The sequence below is a fragment of the Psammomys obesus genome, unplaced genomic scaffold (assembly GCF_907164565.1).
Source record: "Psammomys obesus unplaced genomic scaffold, mPsaObe1.curated_primary_1811, whole genome shotgun sequence".
Lineage (NCBI taxonomy): Eukaryota > Metazoa > Chordata > Mammalia > Rodentia > Muridae > Psammomys > Psammomys obesus.
In genome coordinates this window covers 3212446-3236287 of record NW_026596085.1, presented here as the reverse complement: position 1 = coordinate 3236287, position 23842 = coordinate 3212446, and the positions used below count along the sequence as shown (strand labels likewise).

Genomic DNA, 23842 nt, shown 5'->3' with positions numbered 1-23842 from the left:
CCTGTACACATGCTAGATCATCCTCAGGGCCCTGAGGGTGACTGAGCTGGCCACTGAGGCCTTCCCCAGCTCTGGCAAAGTCCCATCATGATGAGGATGTCACTGAAACTGACCCCTGATCCCCAACGTCCTTGGGAGGCACACACATCTTCAGATGCTAACGGACAGGAAGAGCCTATATCCCAGTGAACAGTATGATCCCCATGCGCCTCCAAATGGAGAAAGAGTGCTCAGGAGAGGGGTCTTGAACAGCTTGGGACTGCACTGATCAAAACTCGGCTTTTTAGCGCTTGACACTGGCTCAAAGATCCTGCTCTTTCTAGAAGAAAAAGGGAAACCAAATCATTTCCCTACCGAGGAGAGAATTCTTCCTGATACAGATACCTACACATTGGTCTGCATTCACATGCCCATCTCTTGCTTTTTTTTTTTTTTTTAATTTTTACTGTCTTTCTGTGCCCAGGATGAGATCTGTATGACCCTTCCACCTTTTCACTTGTTGTCTCTTCATTTTAGCGTGTCACTTAGGCATAGTGATATCAGGGCCAGCCCACAGTGACACGCTTTCTTCCTCCCGCCCCATTCCTGCTCTCTGCTCTCGTTCTTTGTCTAGAACTCTCTCAGCATTAGCTGGGGCAGGAGGCAGGCAGCATGCATCATGAAAATGAAGGAGGGGAGAAGGGGTACTGTACAAGCAGACCATATGTAAATCGCCTCTTGTCTGAATGTCTCCCAGCCCTCACATAGATTAAACATGGCTGAGAAGCACAGGGGAAATTCTTCTGCACGCTGCAGTGAAACCAATAGATGCCATTCATGCCAGAAAAATCTCAGCATTGAAAGGTAAGTTACTAGGACCCCGACCCAACCATCTTAGTTCCTTTCTAGAACATTCTGGTCAGTTTTTCCAAGAAAGAACCATCTCTCATGTCAATCCACTCTCTTTGGATGGATGCATTTTAGAGGGTTCATTACGCACAGAAGCCATGTAGCCTCCAATTGCTGTGCTGGGCCAGCTCCTTTCAGATGAGCCTGGTAAGCTGTTCTCTCGGTATCTTTTGGGGGAAGGTTTGGAGGGGCCACCATATGGGATCATTGCTCAATTAGAAAAGGGGGCTCATCCCTCAAGAGACTTTTCTGCCACTGGTCAGCAGATTGTCATAAAGTAAAAAGACCTACAGTTATGGTGTGTGGGGGTGACAGGGGAAACTGGAGATGCATTTAAGTTTTATCCATCCCAGATAGGTTCATGATTTGTACAAGGGCAGGAAGGAAGAGGGCAAGCGCAGGCGGTGTCTGCCTCTGGGCCTTCCCAAGGAAGGAAAGGGCTGGTGGCAGCCTGCGTGTGGCGGCCTGTGTTCCAGCCAGGGCGGCCTGCCGCCTCTGTCCTCAGCACCGCAGCACTGAGCACATTTGTTATGCTCACCAAGCATATTTAACCAGGAACTGAATAATAATAAATTCATTGGCTGATGATCCGCACAGTTGACAGGAAGTTTACCCTCCGAGGTGATTCTTAATCAGCCATTTGGAGAATATCTCTGAGAACCTATAAAAGTCATGGACTGTACCCCAAAGCATCAAGGGTTAGAGAGTCATGACAAAGAAATGGGGGTGGGGGCTACAAATTCCCATTTTCCAAGAGTGTCTAGGCTGATGGTCCTATCACCTCTGGGTATACAAGCGGAGTCTTAGAGCTTGGCAAAACTCAGAGTTGGGAGGCCCTAGGTGATGCGGAAGGAGAGATGTGGCTTGCTTAGGTGGATTTTCACTTCTTATCAGCAACAATTATTCCTGCAAGCTGTTTTTTTCCAGTGGAAACTCTGCCCTCAGCTTTGTCAACAAGATTTCTGGGCTGATTACTGCTCTCCAGGTAACAGGCAGGAGGCCGAATCTTTGCTGGAAAGTGTGGGCAGCCCCAGGGGCTGGTGGAGCACCCAAGGAGCCAGCCCTATCACAAGACACAAAGCCAATATCTCAGGCGTGACATCTGGGGAAACTGAGGCCCTCAGAAGGAAAGGGACTTATCTAAGCCTACAGAACAAGAAACTGTGTTCACTCACCACCACCCTGCCCAAGTCCTAAGAAATCTAATTGCCAGCCAGAGCAACTCCGGAAGAGACTGTTGGGTGGGAAGACGAGCCATAGAGGTTTTCATTTCTTGAAGGCCGCTGTGGGAAGGCCCCTGTAAAAGCCCTGATAACAACATTGTGACCTTTCAATGTTAATCCCACTCCTACAACAAACACAGAGAAACAGAAGGGCGGATGAGGTGTCCTCACTCCCTGCTGCCTCCACACGTCCAGCTCTTGGCTTCGGCCTTCACAGCCCATGGGCAGGAAGTCAATATAGCTAGAAGCCATTTAGGTGGAAGTGGGGTACCCTTGGCCCGATCTTACTCCAAGTGGGCCTTCCCAGGATACCAGGATGGGAATATTGCTCAGGGGTATCGGGTATATGGAAAAGTTGGTGAAAGGAGGGTTTTGTTTGTTTGTTTGGGTTTCCCCCACTGATTTGGAGACCAAGAAACTAAAATTGGGGCAACCCCAAGAATACCCACTCCTCTGAGTATCCAACCCTGATATATTGCTGATTTAGCCGCAAGCTAAAAGGGGCTTTGTTTTTGAAAGTTCCCTGGGGACAGGAGATAAAACGTTTCTTCTTCTTCTTCTCCTTCTTCCTCTTCCTCTTTTAGGATTTATTGATTATATATAAATTGTTCTGCTTGCATGCTAGAAGAGGGTACCGGACCTTATTATAGATGGTTGTGAGCCACCATGTGGTTGCTGGGAATTGAACTCAGGACCTTTGGAAGAGTAGCCAGTGCTCTTAACCTCTGAGCCATCTCTCCAGACCATGTTTCTTTTTCTTCTTTTCCTCCTGAGAACAATAGCATTTCTGTCACCCAGATTCTCCTTGCGTCAGGTGACAGGGCAACACTCCGGGTGATGTGAGCTCAAGACACTGGTGGTCCCTGGCATTAGATCTTATTTACATCCAGCCTCGACAGCTGGCTGGACACTTCACTACCTAATGCCATTCTCTCCTTCCCTGGTTCCTCATTCGAGTGACAGGGCAGTACTCGAATGTTGGCGCTGCTGTGATGACCAAAAGAGATCCCCAAGAAGCCACCATCACAAGCTGCATTTGTCACATCAGCCAGAAGGATGAGCTGCAGGTTCTAGACAGAGTCTGGGGAGGGCAGAAAGCCTGCACTCCATCCTAAGACCTCCACCCCAGGTACTTCCCAGGTATTGCTGAGAAAGTCACACATTTGCTGGGCTGCAAAAACCACTACCCGGCCCGGCCCGGCCCGGCCACTCGCCGTGGCTTGCGAAGCGCTGGATGCTCGGAGCGGAAGAAAATGGATCATCTCCAGAGAAGCAGAGCAACTGGCCTACATATCTAGACTTTCTCCACAAGGAAGATAAAGTCTGTGGTTTCCCAGTTGCCGCTAATTACTAAGCCAAGCCTGTAATCTATCCATCTGTCGCCTTTCATGCCTCTGCCCTCACCACAGAGGGACTGAACTCATGGCAGTCTCCCAGTTGTCCCTCTTCCTGTTATCGGGACACAAGCAGCTTTCACCCTACTCCTGCACACACACAGGGCAGGTGCAGCGAGAGGTGTGGAACCCTGAAACCCCGGCTGCCTCTGCTCCAGGAAGGTCCTATGAGGATGGCTGATTCAGGCTTTCCTGTTCATCCTAGGTGGGCTAGAATCAGTGAAGGGCTCTGGGCTTCTCTGAGACAAGCAGGCTTGGCAAGGTACAGTTCCATCAAGGGACCAGCTTACCATAAGTGTCTTCTCTACCTTCTGGGCCCTTCCTGAGGAGAGATGTCCCCTGTGTCCATGAAGCTCATCAAGGCCCGGGCCAAGCGGGAGGACCTCACTCAGCCTAAGAGAACACCAACAGTCACCCCAAGCAATACCAGCTCCTCCCCAGTTTTCAGTTAGAGTGATGTCTCCCTAGAAAACCTCCCCAGATCTTTGATTTGCTCAGGTTTTTGTCATTCGTCTGTGTAGCCCCCTCTGAGGTACCCATTAGAGGGCATGAGGGCGGGGCTTGGGGGCAGTGGGGAGGGGCAATAGCATTTCTTCTTGGTCTCACAGTGGCGGACATTGGCTTTGGCTTCTGTAACCCGATGTTTGTGCTGAGGGCTGAATGTAGAGCCTTGAGCACGCCAGGCGAGTGTTCACTCTACCACTGAGCTATTTCCCCAGCTGATACTTGATCTTCGGTGGTGACCTCTGCCTAGCCTTAAGTACCGACTGCAGGGCAAAGCTCCGCCCGCAAGCTGCAGGTATATGACAATCGAGATGTAGTGGCTCTGACATTCTCGAAGCCACAGGGGATGATAAACGGGGCCCCTTGACTCAGCGTGACCCAGGCCTCAGTGCAGGCAAGCACAAGAAAGGACAAACACATGTCGGGGAGTCCCTGGCCGCATCCACGTGGGATGTGGTATAGGCCCAGAGCCCTAGGAGGATTCTCAGAGAGCCATTAGTCACTGAGCTATGAGGGTGACTTAGAGAAGAGAGAGTTCTAGAACATTTCCACCCAGCTCCAGGCCAAAAAAAAAAAAAGGTTTCCTGAGTGAAAATCGAAAATGGTTTAACAAGGGCGGAGGGAAGCTGGTGAACAAGGCAGCTCTCACATTACCAATCAATCCTTCTTCCGTCCATCAAGTTGCCCAGAGTGGCAAGATATGGTTGCTGGGTACAGGGAGAGCAGATGCCACCCAGTTTCCACATCTCCAGATCTGCCAGGCCGCTCAGCTTACCCTCCCTTCTTGGCCAACAAGTTGCCTCCTTGTTGCCAGTAATCACTTTAAGGAAGGGGATCGTGTGCAAAAACACACAACGTTCACAAACAACTTACAAGAGTGGTGAACCCTGTCTGTAGGCCTGTGCTGACCCAGGTTGAGGCCAGATGTCCAAACTCACCGGTGGCCCATACCCAGGTCCCCCCCTTTCCCTTGTCGCGCCAACAGAAAATAATGCTTGAATTCAAATCGTTGGACCAAATGCTGTTGGAGGGTTCTTCCCCAGGGCCACAGGGTGGTAGGAAAGACCATCCTTCCCAAGCCTCTCTGTCCGCCTCGCCCAGCTCCTGCCTATTAGCTATCACCCTCTTCTTTGGTTTTCTTTGGCACCTCCAGCAGAGGGAGATGGAGGAGACTGAACACACAGTACAGCTTTTAATAACTGCCGCCTCAGGACAGAGGAGGGGTTAACCCCTGGCTCTCTAGAGGGATGGCTTTTCTCTCTTCTCTCAGCAACCTGTAGCCCACAAGCAGGGACCTGAGCAGGGGTGGCTCACAGCCAGCTTCCCCCTGAGCTCTAGGCCCCGGGTACAAGGCGGAAACCCCCCTGTCTTCCACTTTGCCAGCAGAAGCAGACATCATGGAGGAGGGACTGAAAAGGCAGCTCACAGCCTGGCTCCATGTACGGCTTTCAGGGAAAGTCTGCTGCGCTTAGGGCTCTCCCCATGCCTGCTGTCACCCGGAGCCAGGCTCTGCGGGGACCGTGATCAATGGTGCTCACTCACTCTGTCTTCCCTATCCAGTCAAGGCCGGTGGCCATGGCCTTCCCGTCCGCAGGGAGGAGAAGTGATCATCCCTCCGCCCTCTGCTTCCCTTTCTGTCCCCGAACTCCTCTTGACCTGAAAAACAGCTCTGCAGCCGGGTCCTGGATTGAAGTTTAACAGAGACAAAAATAATTCCCTTGAGTGAGCTATTTTCTGCCCAGCTTTTGGAATAATAGCTCAGGGTGACAGGCAGTGGGGGTGGAAGCTGGCCACGGCCACCATCCTCTGGGGTTCTTTCCATGGACCCCCTGCCTGCTGCCCCTGGAGCCAGGCTTGGAAGAGAGGTAGCAGCTCTGTCATCAATAGCACTCAGTCACAACTGTCTATCAGTACCTGCTGCCACCTGCCACCACCGGCGACCAGGGTGGGAAGTGAAGGTCAGGCTCTGTGGGAGCCAGGGATGGTAAGGCTCCACGCACAGCTCTTGGTCTCTTCCGAATGGGAAGAGGGGGGATAAAAACCCTGCTCTTTCACTGAGGCTCAGGTAAACTACACAAATCTCACAAGCCCATGGGATCAGCTGAGCTAAACCATTTCCAAAGGTGTTATAAACATCGTCACACTCCACAGAAACGTTAGCTGTTACTTTACTATGATTCTGCTAGGTACTGAAGAGGAGGGATAAATTTCAGGAAGAAGGCAGAAGCTAAGAAAGACACATTTAAGGATCTGAGAAGCATGCTTGACTCTGTGCAGACACCTAGGGGCACCAAGTCCAGCCGGGGAGAACCAAGTGCTGAGCAGGAGTCCGGTGTGTAGCTCAGTGCTGGACCACCGAGGCCGGGGGTTCAATTCCCAGCCCTCCACATTGGCATGGAGAGTGTTTGTTGTAGTGAATGCCGAGCATTTTGAGCATTATGAGCATTTTATTCATAACAAAGCCCCACTGTTTGCATGCTTTTGCTTGCCTACCTACCCTTCTGTTTTGCCTATAGAACCCTCTCTTTAACTGTTAGCTCCTTGTGATTTTGTTTGCTTGCTTGTTTTGTTTGTTTGTTTGAGACAGTGTCTTATATAGCCTGGCTTCAAAGTCCCTACATAACCAAGGATGACCTTGAACTTCTGATCCCTTTGCTTTCCTTTCCCAAGTGTTGGTATTACAGGTGTGCACTACCAAGCCCAGTTTATGCCATGATGGGGAGTCAAACTCAAACTGAACCACAGCCCTAGCCTTGTTAGCCTTTCTAAGAGTTTCTCTTAATGACTTTCCCTCTAATGCTCATGGTGGTGTGTGTGTGTGTGTGTGTGTGTGTGTGTGTGTGTGTGTGTGTGTGTCATTGAGATGGGAGGTTGAAAGAGAGAGAGGAAGAAATGGAGGAATGGAGGAACTTCAGGTGACAGCAGACCTTACTCTTCTGGTGAGAAGCTTTCTCCATCTAACAGAAGATGCCCTGAGGGCCTCAGGAGGCCGCCCACCCCCACCACCAACAGAGATTGCAAGTTTTAAAAATTCATTATTAGCTGGCACACCGCTGTAATCCCAAGAGCAGGAGGATCTCTGTGAGTTCAAGTCCAGCCTGGTCTACAGAGAGCATTCTAGGACAGCCAGGGCTACACAGAGAAGCCCCGCTCTGCACACCAGCCAGCCAGCTGGAAGTCCTTCTCACCCCTTCAGCTTTACTCTCTGCCTCGGACCACAGCACCACAGCGACAGCAGAGCCCGTCCTTGCTGCACTCACAATTGCCTGCACTCTCCCAGCTTCCCTTTCCTTCTCTGTGAAAGGAGAGAAATAACAGTACACACATTCTAAGCCTAGGAGGAGTCCATGAGGCGATTCGTGCCAACGTCTTAGTTCTGGGCCTGGCACACAGCACCTGCACAGTCAATTCTGTTGCAGGTGACTGTACCGGACTGGTATAACCACTGCGGTGGGGCTCCCCCAAACCTCACTCCAGCTTTTAAAGATAACTTAACTGTGCCAGCAACTACCCTTCCCTGGCCCTTTTTACCCCAGCACACTCAATCTATCTACATACAAAGGTGTTTGTACCCAGTAAGGGTTCTCGGATGACCCTGCCATGCACTAGGACCCTGGCTGAGCCAGGAATCTTCTGGGATGGGATTCTGTTCTTTGGGACTCACAGTAGGGCGGGGATAGTAGGCAGCTGATCACGCAGTCACAGCATTGTCAGGTCCGAGGTCTCCTCACCCAGGCCTGCCCTCAACTACTCAGGCATTTGGTATTCAAGGGGCTTCTGCTGTGGATATGACTCTCTCTCTCTCTTCCCAGAATCAACATCTGGGGGCCTCATTAGGAGACACCTAACTTTGAATTATCTCCCTTCACCTCCGGCTTCCCAGGCCGCACAGGAGATTGTAACAAAGGCGTCAGATCTCAACCAGAGTTCATTAAGATGGAATTTTACCTGAGGCAGCCCCTCCTCCACTTCTTAACATCATGGCACCCGAGATGTGCAGGTGCTTGCCAAATAGGCTGGGCAGAGGCAACTTCCCATCCCTGGCATGAGGCCGGAAATTCAGAGCCATTTGGAACAAAGAACTCTGCCCCGAAGGTGTTTTCCAGCACCTCCTGGCCAGCTTAAGCTGCCCTGCTCACCCTGGCCAGTCCCCACTGGCCATCTCTGAGGGTTCCAACTCTCAGAACAAGAAAGGGAGTGAGGGGCTGAGCTGAGTGACCTCCAGTACAGAAGAGAAGAGGGCTCCTCTCGGGTTTAGAGAAACCATAATTGAGGTACTGGTTCTTTCATAGCAATTTAATGATTTTGGGCAGGAAAGCCAACCTCTTAATCCCTTTGAATCTCCATTTCCTCTTCATAAATCAGGGAGAGGCATAAATGAGAAAAATATAAGTATAAGAAACTTTTAATATAGTTCCCAGAACATGTTAGGTTTTACTGTCCTTTGGTTACCATGACTTTCAGCTATTATATAATATGGTGACCTTGGAAGGGTCAAAGGTTGCTGTAGGGAGAGAGAGTCAGTGGAGTTGGGGGTGTGGGCAGCATTCGGGGAAGACAGGCTGGGCCAGGCTGTTAACCTGGGCTTGGGCCTCACAGCCAAGGTGAGTGAGGCTCAAGGCAGAGGTGCTTGTCGGCCCTGGAAGCTGACAGGCACAGACTGGCTGGGGTAATTATAGCATTGACTGACAGCTAGGTGGCCCATGCAACTGGCCAGCCAGCCACATTCCTTAGTTGGGTGGGTGGGTGGCTAGGTGGGCAGCTGACTGTTTATATGTCTACCAGGGTGCTGGGCATTTAATGACTCCTTTCCCTAGCATCTCCGGGCAGGCTGTCCAATGCTGAAAGCATCTGGCTCCTTTCCCCGGGGCAACTTCTTTTTTCCCCCATCTTAGCCCTCCAGCTACTCCCAGCTTCCCAGACAAGGCAAGTTCAAGAGCCAAAGAAACCAGGTCAGACTCTCAACAGTTGACCAATGTAGAATCTCTCTTGCCTGGAGCCTTAACTACCCTAGAAGCCCTGGAGGAATCCATTCATGGCCCCTGCCCCAGGGCTGTGACTAGCTAAAGCACATGGTTCTCCTATTCTGTGAAAATGTGTACTTCTCCCAAACCATTTGACAAAAGCACAACTCAGTCTGTTGACTGAGCATCTAGTATTTGCTCAGTGCTGACGGTAGGCTCGGGGGTGAAATGAAGACATTTTGGCAAGTATGTGTGCTTGGCAACCACATCCTCTGCTGGTGGAAGGCCAGAAAGATAAGGCTTCAGCCATATTTAGAGGTCAGGCGCAGATGTCTCAGAATGCCGGATCTAGCCATCCCTAGTGCCTCAGGCAAGCATACCTACCAGCCGGAAACAGGGTCCCTGGGCTGTGACAATAACATGGTCGCAAAAAGTGGCTGCATAAACTTGTCTAGAACAATTCTGCCATTTTAGAGATGAAGTCAATATGGAGTGTTTAAAAGCATGCGGAAGAATGAGACCTTCCATTCACAGTCAAAGGGAGAATTTTGAGTTCTGTGGGGTCTTTGTTTGTTTTTTGTTTTGTCTTGTTTTAACATTTCAAATTCTATGAGAAGCAGCAATGCCATTCCCAGATGAACTAGGAGCAAGCATACTATCATTTCATAGTAGCCCTAAACTGGAAACAACCAGCCGGCTGCCCTAGAGGAAGGACACACAACATGGGACATTTTCACAATGGAATACTCAACTACAGCGTTAACTAATGTGGGAGTGGCGTGTGAAAACCTCGGGGCCGTGTAACCTTTCACGGTACACTGTCTCAAAACCACACTTAAATGCTAATTTATAAAGGAAAGCAAGGAAGGATAAGCCCAAGTTTACCTTGCGCTGGGGGATGGGGAGAGGGATATTGGTAAGCAGGGCAAGGCCAAGGGGTGTTTAAGACACTGTGTGGACTGGGGAGAAGGCACAGTTGGTAAGGCGCTTGCCACCTCTCCCCAAAGCACGAGGGCCCCAGTTTCATCTCTGAGTGGCAGGGAGTTGAAACCCCAAACTGGGAGATGCAAGCAGGCAGACCCCAGGCTCACTGTCATGCTAACCTAACCGATGAGCTCCAGGCCAGTGAGAGGTGGACAGTGTCCCCAAGTTTGACACCTGAGGTTGTCCTACGGCCTATGTGCTGTGCCTGCCTACAACACACACACACACACACTTTAATTTTTTGTTACACTTATTTATTTATTGTGTGTGCACCGTAACAGAGATGTGGATGTCAGGGAACCTGACTGTGGGAACCAGTTCCCTCCTTCTTCCATGTGGGCCCTGGGGACTGAACTCAGCTTGTCAGTCCTGGCAGCAAGCACCTTTTCCCACAGAGCCTCCTTGGCAGCCCGGGCACACATACACTTTAAAACTTTAATTAATTACTGTGAATGCTCTACTCCTAACTCGGGTGGTTAGTACGGCTGTGTAACATCGGCGAGCATGTCATATACCTTTGCATGATATATTATTTCTCAATTGAAAAACAAAGAGCAAAAGAACAATTGAAAGGACCTGGGCTCAGCAATGCTTCCGGCTTCCTTGTCTAACAAGTGACAGAATGAGAAATCAGTTTACCAAATCTGTATAATTCTGAGTTCCCACAGGACCTTTCAGAGTGGGTCTCTGTGCTATCACCCCGAATGACCATGTGAGCCTTTCAAGAGGTGTGCCAAGTACTTGACTTTCGTCAGCTAATCCTCAACAATCCCGAAGCAGGGCTGTGCTTATCCCCAGTTTAAAGATAAGGAAACGGGCGTTTGGAAGGATTAAGAAACTTGCCCAAGGTCACTAACTAGAAAGTGACAAATACAGAAACTCTGACTTTATCTCTTCCCAGTTGCTAGCCGACCTCAAACCCTCCACTGCCTGATAAAGGGCCAGGTAGCATATTAGTGTCAAGGGGAAGCGTGGAAATGAAAGGATCCAAGCGCTCCATCAGCACAGGGCCAGGCTAGAGTCCCTTTTTTCTGGTAAGAGAGCTAGCTGGGGTCAGGAACCTCAAAGGGGCAGTCGGGCAGGGTGGGGTAGATAATGGAGGGGACCTCGGATGGGCTGGTGACCTCTTTAACCCGCACCGCGTCGGTTAGTTTGGAACCGGAAGAGGCTTCCTTATTTGCTCTCCAGGTCATGCAAGTCTTGCTGGATTCTGCACCATGCTGTGTTCTTCAGGTTCTCTGATCCCTCTGACATGGAGTTAAGTGTGTATCTAAGACCACAACAGAGGCACGGAAGTCTAAAGGAGCCTTTTGAGACACTGCCATCCCCAGAGCAACCTTTGACCAAAGGGAACTTACTCTCAGGTCAGCTTGTTCAAACTAGTTGGCAAATCTAACCCTACAGCTCACAAACGAGCCTATAACTCGCAAGCCATGGCACTAGGTGTCTGCCACTGCCCTGGCAGTGCACAGGTATAGAGTTCCTGGGGGCTGCTTGTGTGGTTTCAGCATCTTGCAGACTTGGGTATTGGTCCTGAGTCTTCTTTGCATATTGCAACCCCCGTAAGCCTCAGTTTTGCCGTTTATAGGGTGGGGACAAGAGTCCTTCTTAACCCAGCAGAGTGATCTGGCCAGGAGGCCGTGACTGTTAACTACACAGAATAGCATCTGGTATCTAGTGCTCTCTGAGCCACTGTTCCTAGAATTACGACTCTGGGGCCAGCAGGTGGCACACACTAGACCTGTCACCCGCAAAGGCCTGAGAGCTCTGCAGTGCCTGCAGTGTCACACCATGCAGAATACCTCAAAGCCTCGGCTTGGCAGGCTTGGCATCCGAAGGCCAGTGAGAGGCAGTAGCTTCCCAGGAACCGGTGCTGGGTCCTGCCCAAACTCCCCTTTCCCGCTGGTACAGCTGCCTACACCCTGCTAATGACCAGGACTCTCCCCTGTGCAGAATGAAGACTTTGTGTGGCATCTGGTTCTGGGAACACTGCGTAGTCTATTCTTTGGCACAAGACCTGCAGGGCAGGTTTGCAGGAGCGAAGCGCACAGACTCCCAGCTCCCTCTGCTTCTCCCTCAAGCCTCTGCCGTCTGCCCACTAGCCACCCTGCCCTCCCCCACACAGCTTGAGGGGGGCGCTTCTCACCACCTCCCAGCTCTGTACAAGCGGGTGGGATTCCCCAAGAGGTCTCACTCGCTCCTTCTTTTCATTTGTGGTGATGAGAAAGAATGACTCCCTGCTTGCCAGAGTAGACAGTCACTCTGCAGTCATCAAGGCTCGACTCCCCCGTGTCTTACGCCCGAATCACTCACACACTCGGCCTCTTGGGACTCTCCAGAGAGGCCGCCCTGAGAATCTGGACCACAAGCCCCAGGACTCAGAAGGGAGGCTAGTTTCTTTTCCACATGTCACTACTACCGGATGCTGCTGCCGCCACCAACGCCTATAGCTTACGTTGAGCAAGAAGTGTCTGTCTCCACCCTGGACCATTTCTCCACATCAGAGATAGAAAACTCAAAAGCTAGAGTCCAAGAACATCAGTTTCGTGTCCTACTTAGTAGCATCTCCCCAGCTTTGTTTCCTATCTTGGGTGTCATTTTCCTGGATCGTGACTCCAAATGACCTATGCCCTTTATCTACCACGTGGATAAGATTTGAATATCCTTCCCTTCCTGGCTGTTTACTCACTTTAGAATGGGACATTTTTGTGGCATGTGAGGGTCCCCAGAGGTCTGGGAAGCCAGAAGGGCAAACAGGGAAGCTGGAGGAAACAGGGAAAATGAAGCATGAGGCTGAGTCTTGGCTTAACTCTATCGCAGTTCCCCTGGGGGAGCTGAAGAAGAGTTGACAGGTCTTCCTGTCCCTTTCTGAGGTAGGAGTGGTACAAGAAAAGCCAAAGGCAAGGACAGTCACAGGTGAAGAGCCAAAGGAAGTCACTCCAGTGATGAGCTAGGTCTTGAGACAAGATGGAGTAATTCTACCCTTCAGGAAAGGACTGGCCTTGTCTGAGCAGGCCAGACTGCATGCATGCATGTTGGGGCTTCCTTCAGGATGGTGATGCCCCACCCTCACCCCGGCATTAACTCGATCCCAACCCCCTTGTCCTTTTGTAATCTGTGTGACCTCTCCTGGGTTTGGATGATTAGATGTCCAGCTTCGGCTGGACTGGGTTTATGTCTTGGCGTGGCCACACACAAACCCCCTTCACTCCTGAGAATCACAGGTTGGATAAGAAATCATAGTCACTCTTCTTTGTATATCCATCGGGGCACTGACATGGGGGAAGGTTAAGGACAGAGGGAGGCAAAATTGAAAGTGAGCTCTGGTGGTCTAGAGCTGCTGTTGGGCTGGCTTCAGCCCAGTAGGAGCCTTCCAACTGGAGAGCAGTGAGATGGTGCCAGGGCTGCTGCTCCTCCTGGAGCTCGCTTTGGAGGCCGAGGCCTGGTCTGCTTTGCCGGCATCCCTTGGGGGCCCAGCACCGTGCTGAGATACACACAGGAGGCTCTTAGTGTATCTGGCCACGTCCTCATCCCTGTACCTGCATCCCAAATGGACTCACAGCAGCGACAAGCAGAAGCCTGAGCCTCTCCTCCACCATCCAGCTATGAATTAGAGTGTGATGCAGCTGGCCTGGCCTCTCTGCTGCACAGGCAACAGCAGCCAAGAGGCTGATCTCAGCCAGTTCCTGGGATGTAGGGTGAAGAACTGAACAGTGACATTCTCCTGTCTTGGGTAACTTTTGGTCTAGCCATTCAGATCCTAGGCCTTCCTCTATTGAAAGCCCAGGCTTTGGACACCTGCAGTCCAGGCTGAAGGCAGAGGTCCAGGGGTCTTTGAGAGCTTCCCAAGGGACTCAGTCTCTCAAAGAGATCAATTCAAAGGTAGATGGGGGGTGGGGGTGGGGGGGAGACTGAGGAACCCTGTTACAAATAAGTAGAGTGTCCTGAAGCACCAGCACCTCCAGAATAGACACAGTCTTATGGTTGTATCTGGAGAAGAGTGGGGGATGGGTCAGCTAGACTCTTCCTTTCTCCCATTTTCCAGTCCCTCCTCTGCCTTGGTCTGGAACCAAGTCACAGCTGATCAGGAGCAGCCAAACCTAAAGCCGTGGGACTCAGCCAGAGCACTGAACGGAGATCTCTACTTTTTGCAGCTTGAGGCAATGTCACAATGTTAGCCTCCCTGGGTTCTTCTCATAAAAGCTAGAAAAATTCTACTGTGTGGGGCCCTAGGTCACCTATTTCTGCTCAAGGGTCTCTAGTACCTGAAACAAAACCAGACAGAAACTTTTACTCTTGCTGCCTCCTGTTATGGCTGTATGCCAGAACTAAGGAGTGTTTCAGAAATGTCTGCACAGTTCTCTTCAGTCTTCAGCTGGGGGAAGAAATAGAGATAGTCCCTCAAATGGAAAATATACCCTCAGTTCACAGAGTTGAAGATCCTAGGTCCGGAGAGCCCCTCTCTGCCTCTCAGAAATCCACTCTTACTCCCTAGTGTGGGGAGAGCATTCCTTGCACTTTCTGATCCCTGAACCTTCTGATTCCTCCTGCATGCCTGCCTCACTAGGAGAGATGGGTGGCTGACAAGGTAGAAATGGAACCAGAAGCTGATAAACCCACAGTATTGAGATGTACCTCCAGTTCTAAAGAATAGAAAGAGGTACCACAAAGCCATTGTCTCTTCATGGGCATCTCCTGGGATCATACCATGTCCACCAAACAGACATTGCTGATACCCCTCTCTCTGCTGTCATGAAGAAGATGGCCTTCCTCAGGGCACTGGGGACAGAGCTGAATTCTGTCCAAGGGAACTTCTGCAATGCTCAGAAAATGCCTACCCAACTGCATGCCTGGGCTCTGGCCCCTCTGGCTGCTATTGAGCTCAGACAGGAGGCTGACTCACTCACCACAAGGAGGAGGAGGACGAGGAGGAGGACGAGGAAGAGCAGCAGCAACAGAAGCAGGAGCGTGGTTTAGGTTCAGAAAGCCAAGGCTCTCTCCAAGCAGGCAGATTCAGCCTCGAGTGGGCGACAGTGGTAGTGGAGAGAGTGGAACTGGGTATCTATCACACCAAGTTCCCGCCCTAGATCCTCCCCTGGAATAACACTCACCACTGGATTCAAATCACTCTCCAAACAGAAACCATTCCTTAAAACCCCTTCCTTAATTTCTATGCTCGCCCCTGAGTCCCTCTGGACATCTGTGGACCGGCTCCCATGAAAAAGAAATCCCAGTACACTAGTCTCAAAGTACGGGCGGTTTTAGAAAGTCAAGAAAAACTCCATTTAAAAGATTCCACTCCACTCCATTCTCACAGGTGACGACACACGGGCCCTACAGGGTAATAAACAGGCTACACACTCGCCACCTCCGGAGATCTCAGCAGCATCGACAGCCAATCACTCCCTTTCTTACTCCCCCACTCCATGCCAAAGCTCCCGTCCGCGGAAAGAAACAAACGCTTCTTGTTGTCCAGCGCTGAGCACCGTCCTAGCGAAGGACTCCTACACCGAGCCTCCTGAGCATCGCGGAGGAGGCTGCCCCCTCGCCAGCCTCCCACGAACCTCGGCTTTCTCAGACCCGGGTGCCCTCTCGGAGTCCCAACCTCATGGCACCACAGCCCGGATCTCAGTCGCCAACTTTGCTCCCGAGACTTGGACTCTAGTGCTCGCACCTGGGCGCTCAGTCCTCTAGAACCCGGACGCCCGCCCCCCGGGTCTAACCCCTCACCCTGGACCCCCTTCCCGAAGGCTCCCCGATCCGCACCTGGTCTGGCGAGTGGACACGATGCTGGGCGCAACCGGGGCTTCGGGCTCGGCAGCTGCCTTTTGACAAGCAGAGACTGTTCGCACCTGGCCCCGCCCCCGAAAGGCCCCGCCCCCGGACCGCCCTGCCCGCAGCCACGCCCACCAGCTCCTGCCGTCTCCTGCCCTGAAACTTTCTTGACTTTGGAATCAACCACAGCGCCCTCGCCTTGGCGATCCTGCCCCGGGACGGGGTCCACGATCACGGCCAGCGCGCAGCGCAGGCGTCTGCCCCCCGCGGGACAGTCTTTCATGACACCGCGTGTGCAGATCGTCGTTCTGCCTGCGGTGATGTGTCTGCCACCCCCCACCTCCCCCGTGTCGCCGTGGTTCTACCCGGTCTACTGGCAGACGCCTGCGCCAGGTGCGTCACTCGCACCTGAGTTGACCCAGGACTCGGACGCCCGCGGCGCGCTGCAAGGAGCCGTTCTCCGCGCAGCGGTGGGAAAGCTGGACTCCACCGGTTAGGAGAAGCACCGGGGCCCGCAGTGGAGCCTGGAGCTGCGTGCTCTCTCCTTCCCGACGTTCCTCTGTTGACCACACACAACAACAGAGCATGTTCCTGGCTAATTGCGATCTCATTAGCTCCTGGGGTCTCTGCACCCCGGATCCTCCCTCGCCACCGAAAACCTGGTGTGAGGGAATGAAACAGGCACAAAGTATGCCCCAAGACCTGGAACTGTGGTTGGCTACTGAGAACTCGCTGAAGAAAAATCTGGATAAAAATTACTCATACCCGGTATGAGGTCTGCAGGGCACCTGTACCGCACCGCACCCGATGCTGAAGAGAGATGGTCGATGAGGGTCCCTCCTTTCAGAAGGAGGGTGCATGGAGAAATAAGCGTCAGAGTGCTCTAGAACAGATACCCACGAGATCACCCTACAATTGGTGACCTCCTTCAGTCAGAGAAGATAATGCTGAGCAGAGGTTCAGAGGGGACCGGGAGGAGGGGAACAAAGGCTCAGTAGTTTGCTTAGAGTGACCTGGTTGGCCAGTGAAGGGAGAGAGCCCAGCAAGGCGGCAAGTGCAGTCACCATTCTTCAAACAGGTGCCTTAGCGTGGAAGAAATCAAGCTGTTCTCAGCTCCCTTTTGTTGTTGTTGTTTGTTTTGAGATAGGGTTTCTCTGTATATCCTTGGTTGTCCTGAACTCCCTTTGTAGACCAGGCTGGCCTCAAACTCACAGAGATCGGCCTGCCTCTGCCTCCAGAGTGCTGGGATTATAGGTGTGCACCTCCACGCACCGCTACTTTTTCAGCTCTTGATGTCTGACCCCAAGAAATCAACAGAGGCTAACCAGAAGGAAGCGCTTCCGGATACCGGGGTTCTGAAGGGAAGCCATGAAGCAGCTCATTGAAAGGCACTGTCAAGCAGGGCATGGTGGCACAGCCTTTAATCCCAGCCCTTGGGAGGCAGAGGCAGGCAGATCTCTGAGTTTGAGACCAGCCTGGTCCACAGAGTGAGTTCCTGGACAGCCAGAACTACACAGAGAAACCCTGGTTCAAAAAACAAAAACCAGACAACCAACCAACCAAACAAAGGCACTGTCATTGAAACATTCTGGAAAGGCTTTAACAATGTCAGAAAACATGAGACACGCTGTGTTTGAACTCAAGGATGGACCATCTATGTCAAATGGTCCTTTGGAAGCCTTACCCGTCTGGTGGAGGGTTCTTTATTCTAAATGAAAGACTCGCTTTCCGGAGCATTATGGGAAAGCTGACTCTCAGAAGAAGAAAAGCCTACTAGGAAATCTCAACACCCATCACCTTGGGGCTTTCTGAAGTCCCACGAACCTCTGCAAGAGGCAATGGAAGCTGAGCACCTACGGACTCCATAGCGATCGACTGTGAATTCTTTCCGAAGCAGTGAACTGGAAGTTAGCATATGTAACATGTTCTAGAGTATGAAAAGATGTCTCTGAATGTTTTATTCAACCTTCACGTCAACCTTTCAAGACAGTGTAGCAAAAACCCTCCCCATCTTAAAACTTGTTGACATTTTGGAGTCACTTGAGCCTTAGGTTTCTTTCTGACCTTCATTGTTTCACCCTACCTCTGAAAAAAAAAATTCCCTGTACTTTTCACCTATTGGATCACAGTCTGGAAAAAGCGGCCATGAAGAACTCGGAGGGAGGGTCTAGGTTTGGCAAATTTGCAAGGTTATAGATGTCCTGGTGGTGTTTAACACACTCTGTGACACAGACCTAGTCATGTCCTCCTCCTCCTCTTCCCCCAGTTCCTGGACCAGCACCTTTCATCTGGCTCTCCAGACTCCTCGCTCCTTCATATCTCTATCCGTTCCATCAAACCATTCCAGGCAACAGCGCCCACTACAGTCTGTGTTACTCTATCATACTGTTTATGACCTTATAACACAACATTTTGTATTTATATTGAACAAGATTTTTTTTCCACCCCAGGTTTATTCTCAGGAAGATTGCTTCATAACAGGGGAAAATGTATTTCCCTTGTCTTTTCTGTAAAGATACCATGAACTGAATTCTCTGTTGTCCCTAGGAAGGGTGGTTTTGGTCACTTGGTTAGATTGCCTCTGCTCAGTATTCCTCTCTGACCACTTTCACCAAGGACTGTTTGTGCCTTTGTTCTACACAGGACTCTACATTAGGACTCTGAAACTCATCCATTTGAATACTAATGAAAGGTCCCTGCCAGGTGCACACTCTGTAGGAAGACTCCTGGGCCCAGCCTGAGGCCACCTTGTTCTCTCCATCAGGCAAAGCCTGGCCTCTGGGTATCTCTCCCAGGCCCTGGGTGCCTATGGGAATCCATGGCCTGTCCTCACCTATAAACTCCTTTTTTCTGCATCCTGGGCAATGTCTCTGAGATTGGCTGGCCCTGGCTGAGCCTCTGGCCATGAAGTAAGATTCAAATGAATCACTTTGTCTCTTTGATGTTCCCGCAGACCTTGTGTGACAGAAGGTCTCCTGGTAAAAGGTGCCCTTTGCACTCTCACTGGAACACGTCCCTCTGTTTGTTTTCTTCATTTTTAGGTCTCTTTCCCCTCCTCAATATTTTATTGTTATGGGCGTGTGGGAAGACTGACAGTAAACCTCTCACCCAGCAAACGCCTGGAGAGCGACGCCCTGAGAGCTGCAGAGAGCAGAGTCAGGGAGGCAGAAGGGACCAGACCCTCTTCTCACTTAGCTCCTCTTTTAGATGCTTTTATGAAATTAAGTTTGAAAAGGTTAACTCATCCATCGTTTAGGACAAAAAGAGCCTGGGACTGTTCTTGCTTGCGTTCAGATGTGAAAATGAAATGAATACATGTAGGAGCTGTGAGCAATGAAAACAAATCAATTGAAAGGGGCCTTCCAGGGCAACGGCTTTCAAGTTTTCGCTGCCAGCCAGTTAAAACGCATATTCATCATGACCCAGAATACATACAGATAACTTCTCATGAAACAAGAGAGGCTCTGAAATGTGAATGAAAAAAAAATAAAAATAAAAAAAAAGAAAGGACAGAGCTGCTCCTAGGAGGAAGAGAAAGGTTGCTGCAGATAAAAGCGAGAGCGTAGCCAGAGGCAGGGACATCTGGAAGAGTCCAGGGTGAACATGACCACACTGAGCTGGACCATGTGAGGAGAGGGATGGGGGAGGGAGGAGAGGAGCCACTCACCAAGAAGGAGTGGCCTGAGCTAAGAGACTGGCCAAGAGTCTAGGAGGGTAAAGATAAAACAAAAGGGCCAGGTAACCAAAATGGCTCCATTACATAGGGAAGGACACCTGGGGGAAGGACATCTGGGGGAAGGACACCTGGGGGAAGGACAGCCCAGCCACTGGGCAGAAAAGAATTAGGGTAGGGGGCAGGGCATGCCTGCCTTACCCTGTAACAGGCAAGGACTGAAGGATGCTGGGAGAACCTGGTGGCCAGGTTTGCTTTGATATGTTAGTGGACACTTCAGTTGCTGGTACCAGGTTTCAGACCTAACACCCACCCTCCCTCCTTTTTCCCTCCCTCCACTCTCTCAGACACCAGAACACGCCCCCCCCATACACTACACTCTGGAACCATCAATGGATTGTAGATTCCAATCAGGATGTCTTGACTTTCTGAGTTCAGCACACCATGCGACATCTTATTCAGAGCCTGAAAGCCAAGATGAGAGACTGGCACAGAATACAGGCCGCACCATCAGGAACCCCACAGGGGCTCCATGGTGGCATCAGGGCCTTGGCGATTTCCTCCAGAGTTCTATGGTGAGCATGCGACCCCTGAGACACCTGTGTCTACCAAGGTTTGTTATCTTACCACTGTCCTGCCTTTTCTAGCTCCGGGCCTTCCAGCCCCAGGAAGCCTGTGGCATCTCAGACATCCTGGCTTGCCCAGAATAGGGAAGCTCTGAAAAAGGTCATGAGTGACAGCTGCAGGCTTGGCTTGTTCCTGAAAGAGTCCGGCACTGCCAGGTACCCCTCTAACTCCTCCGGCTCCACTGCTCCATTCCCACCAGCCCGGCTCATGTCTCTATCCTTGGGGGGCTTGGGGTATGTGTTTCCCATCTGCTCCCGCTCCCTCAGGTTGCCAGTCCACTGGCCTACATACAGTGTCTGTCGGTTGGCATGGTGATGCCGAGCCTGAGGGGCCAGGTAGGGAGATGCAGACTTCCACCTTCGCCTCCAAGCAGAGGCAGCCCAGCCCTGTCCCATCTCTCAGGTGTTCACCAGGCTCCTGTCCAAGTCTGCAGCAGACAATGAAGACTCTTCTCCAACCCCCTATCCACCTTTAACACCACTGGAGCAACCCCCAGGCTCAGATTCCTCTCTCATTCGGTACTGTGTGAGGGTTTTGCAAGGATCATGAATAGTCTTGCAGGAAGTGAAGAGAATGGTGTTTACAGTCCATCTGGGAATCTGTAGTTTGTTCCTCTGAAGGAGGGTGGGTATCTTGTGGAAGAGCCTGGTGATAGAGGTATGTGGAGAGGCTCTGCGGTTTAGGAATGAGCCAGCGGGAAGCAAAAGACAGCGGACTTACGGTCATGTGCCCCTAGAGAAGTCAGCGGGGAAAGCTGGCTGCTTACAGACATCCCTCCTCCTGTAGAAGAGTGTCTCCAGGGAGGGTGGTTGAGCAACCATCTCCCTTTCTTCATACGGCTGAGCAAAAGCCCCATAGCTCGGGTCGTGGGCACTCCTACGTGTTTCTCCGGAACAGGAAGGACATTCCGTCAGCAGTTCAGGAATGTGTTCAACATCTCCCCTGGGGCCGCAACTCCAGAAAGATGTGGCCGTTGACAGCTCTCGTCTTTCACCTTTGGCCTTTAGCCTGGGCTAAGCACACCACAAGGGCTGGTGCATTCTGTAGCATTCATTTTATTGTCCTTAGCTGTCAAAGACATCAGTATGGTTAAAGCTTGTGTTTCTGCTCCCCCGCCCCTGCCCCATTCCAGATGGAGTTACCATGGACAGGGCGGCTGTGGTGTCTTGTGCCATGCACTGTCAAATGTCCTACAACCAAGAAGTGACCTCAAGATGCTTTTATTGTGAAAATCTACAAAATCTGGCAAAAGAGAAACTGTGTCTACATGAAAAAAAGAATATAAGAGGAAAGAACGTTATTTCTCGTAGGTATGGCGGAAGAGAAAGTTTATTATAGATATATGGGAGGGCACAGCCAGAGCACAGGCATCTTGGAGAGGTGGACAAGACCCCCGAGCCATGTGAGGAGAAGGGGGAGGGCAAGAGAGAAGGGAGAGAGAGAAGCCAGGTGGGTGCATCAGCCTCGAGGCCCAAAAGAGAGTAGATGAAAAAGACCAGGTAACCCAAACGATTAGATTACATAGGAAAGGGCAGACCAGCCCCTGGGCAGGAGAACTTTTGGGCGGTGGTCTGGATACGCCAGCCAGGAGGACCCTGTAACCGGTAGGGACTGAGAGGTGCTTTGGGAGCCTGGCTGCCAGATCTGATCTGGTATGCTAAATAGACACCTCAGCCATTTGTTCTGGGTGTGAGACCTTAAAGTGCCCATGTATAGAAATCCTTCTAAAACTATTACCAGTAGCTAATATCTCTAGTCATGCTGTAACTCTGGATGGGACTCATCATCAGTTGTGACTATCAGCTCTGATTTCAAATGGTAGTCTTGGCACTCTCTGAAACGTTTGTCCTGACTCCGCTGGTGCCTGTTCTTTGCAGTCAGATACTTCAGCTGTGAACAGATGTGACACTTCTCTCCTGGGTGAGAGGGCCAGAAGGTGGCATTGATGTCCCTCTAATGTAATCAATGTATTAAAATGTTATTTATTCATTTATTTATTTTTGGTGATTTAAAAAAAAAATAAAGCCGGGCTTGGTGGTGCAAACCTGTAATTCCAGGAACTCAGAGTGTGGGAGAAGAAGCTTTAGGAGTTCAAGGCCATTCCCAAAGAGAGTTGAAGGCCAGCTTGGGCTACACGAACCCCGTCCTAAACAAACCAGCAAGCAAAACTCAAACAAAATTAAAAAAAAAATTGCCTCCCTGCACACAGGGGACCACACAAAACATTCTCTCTTAGAGGCCACTGCTTTAGAAGAGAGAGAGGCCACCACCCTCATTTCTCTCTGCCCTTCCTTTCCCACCTTGTTCCCTCTCTTCATCCACTTCCATTTCTCCTTCTGAGTGAGATTCAAGCATCTTCCCTTGAATCCTCATTGTTACTTATTTTCTTTGGGCCTGTGAATTGTAGTATGCTTATCCTGTACTATATAGCTAAAATCCACTTCTAAGTGAGTAAATACCATGTGTGTCTTTCTGGGTCTGTGTTACCTCACTCAGGATCCACCTCACTAGCCCTTTGGTCTTTCTTATCTCACAGATTAAAAATAAAGGGAGGGAGGAGAGAAAACATGAGATAGAGAAGGAGTTGAAATACTTAACCTTGTACATAATTTAAAAGTATCTGTAACTTTATTATCAACAGTACTACCTAATCTTAAAACCAAAGATATATTACTAAGACTATATGCACGGCTTTAACAACGTGTCATACTTCCCAGATACACAGTTCTAGTTTATTTTAACTTTTTAACAAAATATGTTTTAAAGCTAGACTAACCGAGAGATCTTTGGTTTGAGGCAGTCAGCTCTGATCAGCCGAGAACCAGTGGACACCAGATGGTGGGGTTTGGGGGGACATTGAATTAAGAGGCCTGTGCTGGTCACCTCTAACAGGTTGCTTCTCCTTTGTGTGATATGGGTGTCGGCTGAGAGAAGTGAGCAGAGTGCTTTCTGCGTGTGTCTTAGGGGCAATCTGACCCTCCAAGACTTGGGCTGCCCAGTGCTGTTGCAGGAGTGAAAACTAAACCCAAAAATGGAAGCTGCTCAGAGTAGCACGGAAGCAAGAACATTTGGGATCTTCAGAGTAAATCATGTCAGTCATAACTGCTTTTGCTTTTATGCCAACTGTACTCTTTGTTCAGAAAGACCCAGCCCTTTTGGATTGGGGGTTGTCTCTTGGTTTCAAGAAGAAAATGGAGTTTTTAGTCTGTTTTTCGCAGGTGAAGATGAAGTTAATGTAAAAGATAAAGGGTGAATTGAAGAAAAACTTTCGGATCTGTTAGAGACTGCTCTGATTGCTTTGTGGAATAGTTTACAAGTACCCGCCAAGACTTCATAAGGCGAGAGCCAAGCCGAGGCTACCAACCTCTCCCAGTCAGCATCAGGGCTTAGGCTGCTTTCTTTCCCCAGATGGCCTCACTCTGTGGGAGACCTTCTGCCTGACACCAGGGCCAGCTTTCAGAGCCTGGATCTAGCACACTGCAGACGGGTAAGCATCGACTGCTCAGTCCCATCAGAAGATAGATTTACTCTTTAAGCGTCTGTGGGCGGCATGCTGATGGACTCAGCAGTCTCAGAAGGAGCCCCTGATGGTGTGTTGCATGGGCCCAGGCAGCACTGTGGATCCTGATGGAAGGCAGGACTCTGACATCCATGGTGCTGAAGACCCAGATGGACTTTCCTTCCTACATGACAGCCCTCAGGGTCTTAGGATAAATGCTCAAAATATTTGGAAGGATGCCTAATAAATTCCCAGAGTACTCCAGAAACATCCACTTCAACCTTTAACCCCAGAAAAGGGATCTCACCAGG

The 23842-nt window shown here is 50.7% G+C and overlaps 1 protein-coding gene across 1 annotated transcript in view; it reads right to left on the bottom strand.

The window, feature by feature from the left end:
* The window catches only part of Vdr (vitamin D receptor), a 47280-nt gene extending 31488 nt beyond the window's left edge, over positions 1 to 15792 (bottom strand). Inside the window, exon 1 of the mRNA XM_055627052.1 lies at positions 15724 to 15792. The gene's annotated coding sequence lies outside the window, so the exon portion shown is untranslated. The remainder of the gene's footprint in view (positions 1 to 15723) is intronic.
* Positions 15793 to 23842: the final 8050 nt, after the last annotated feature.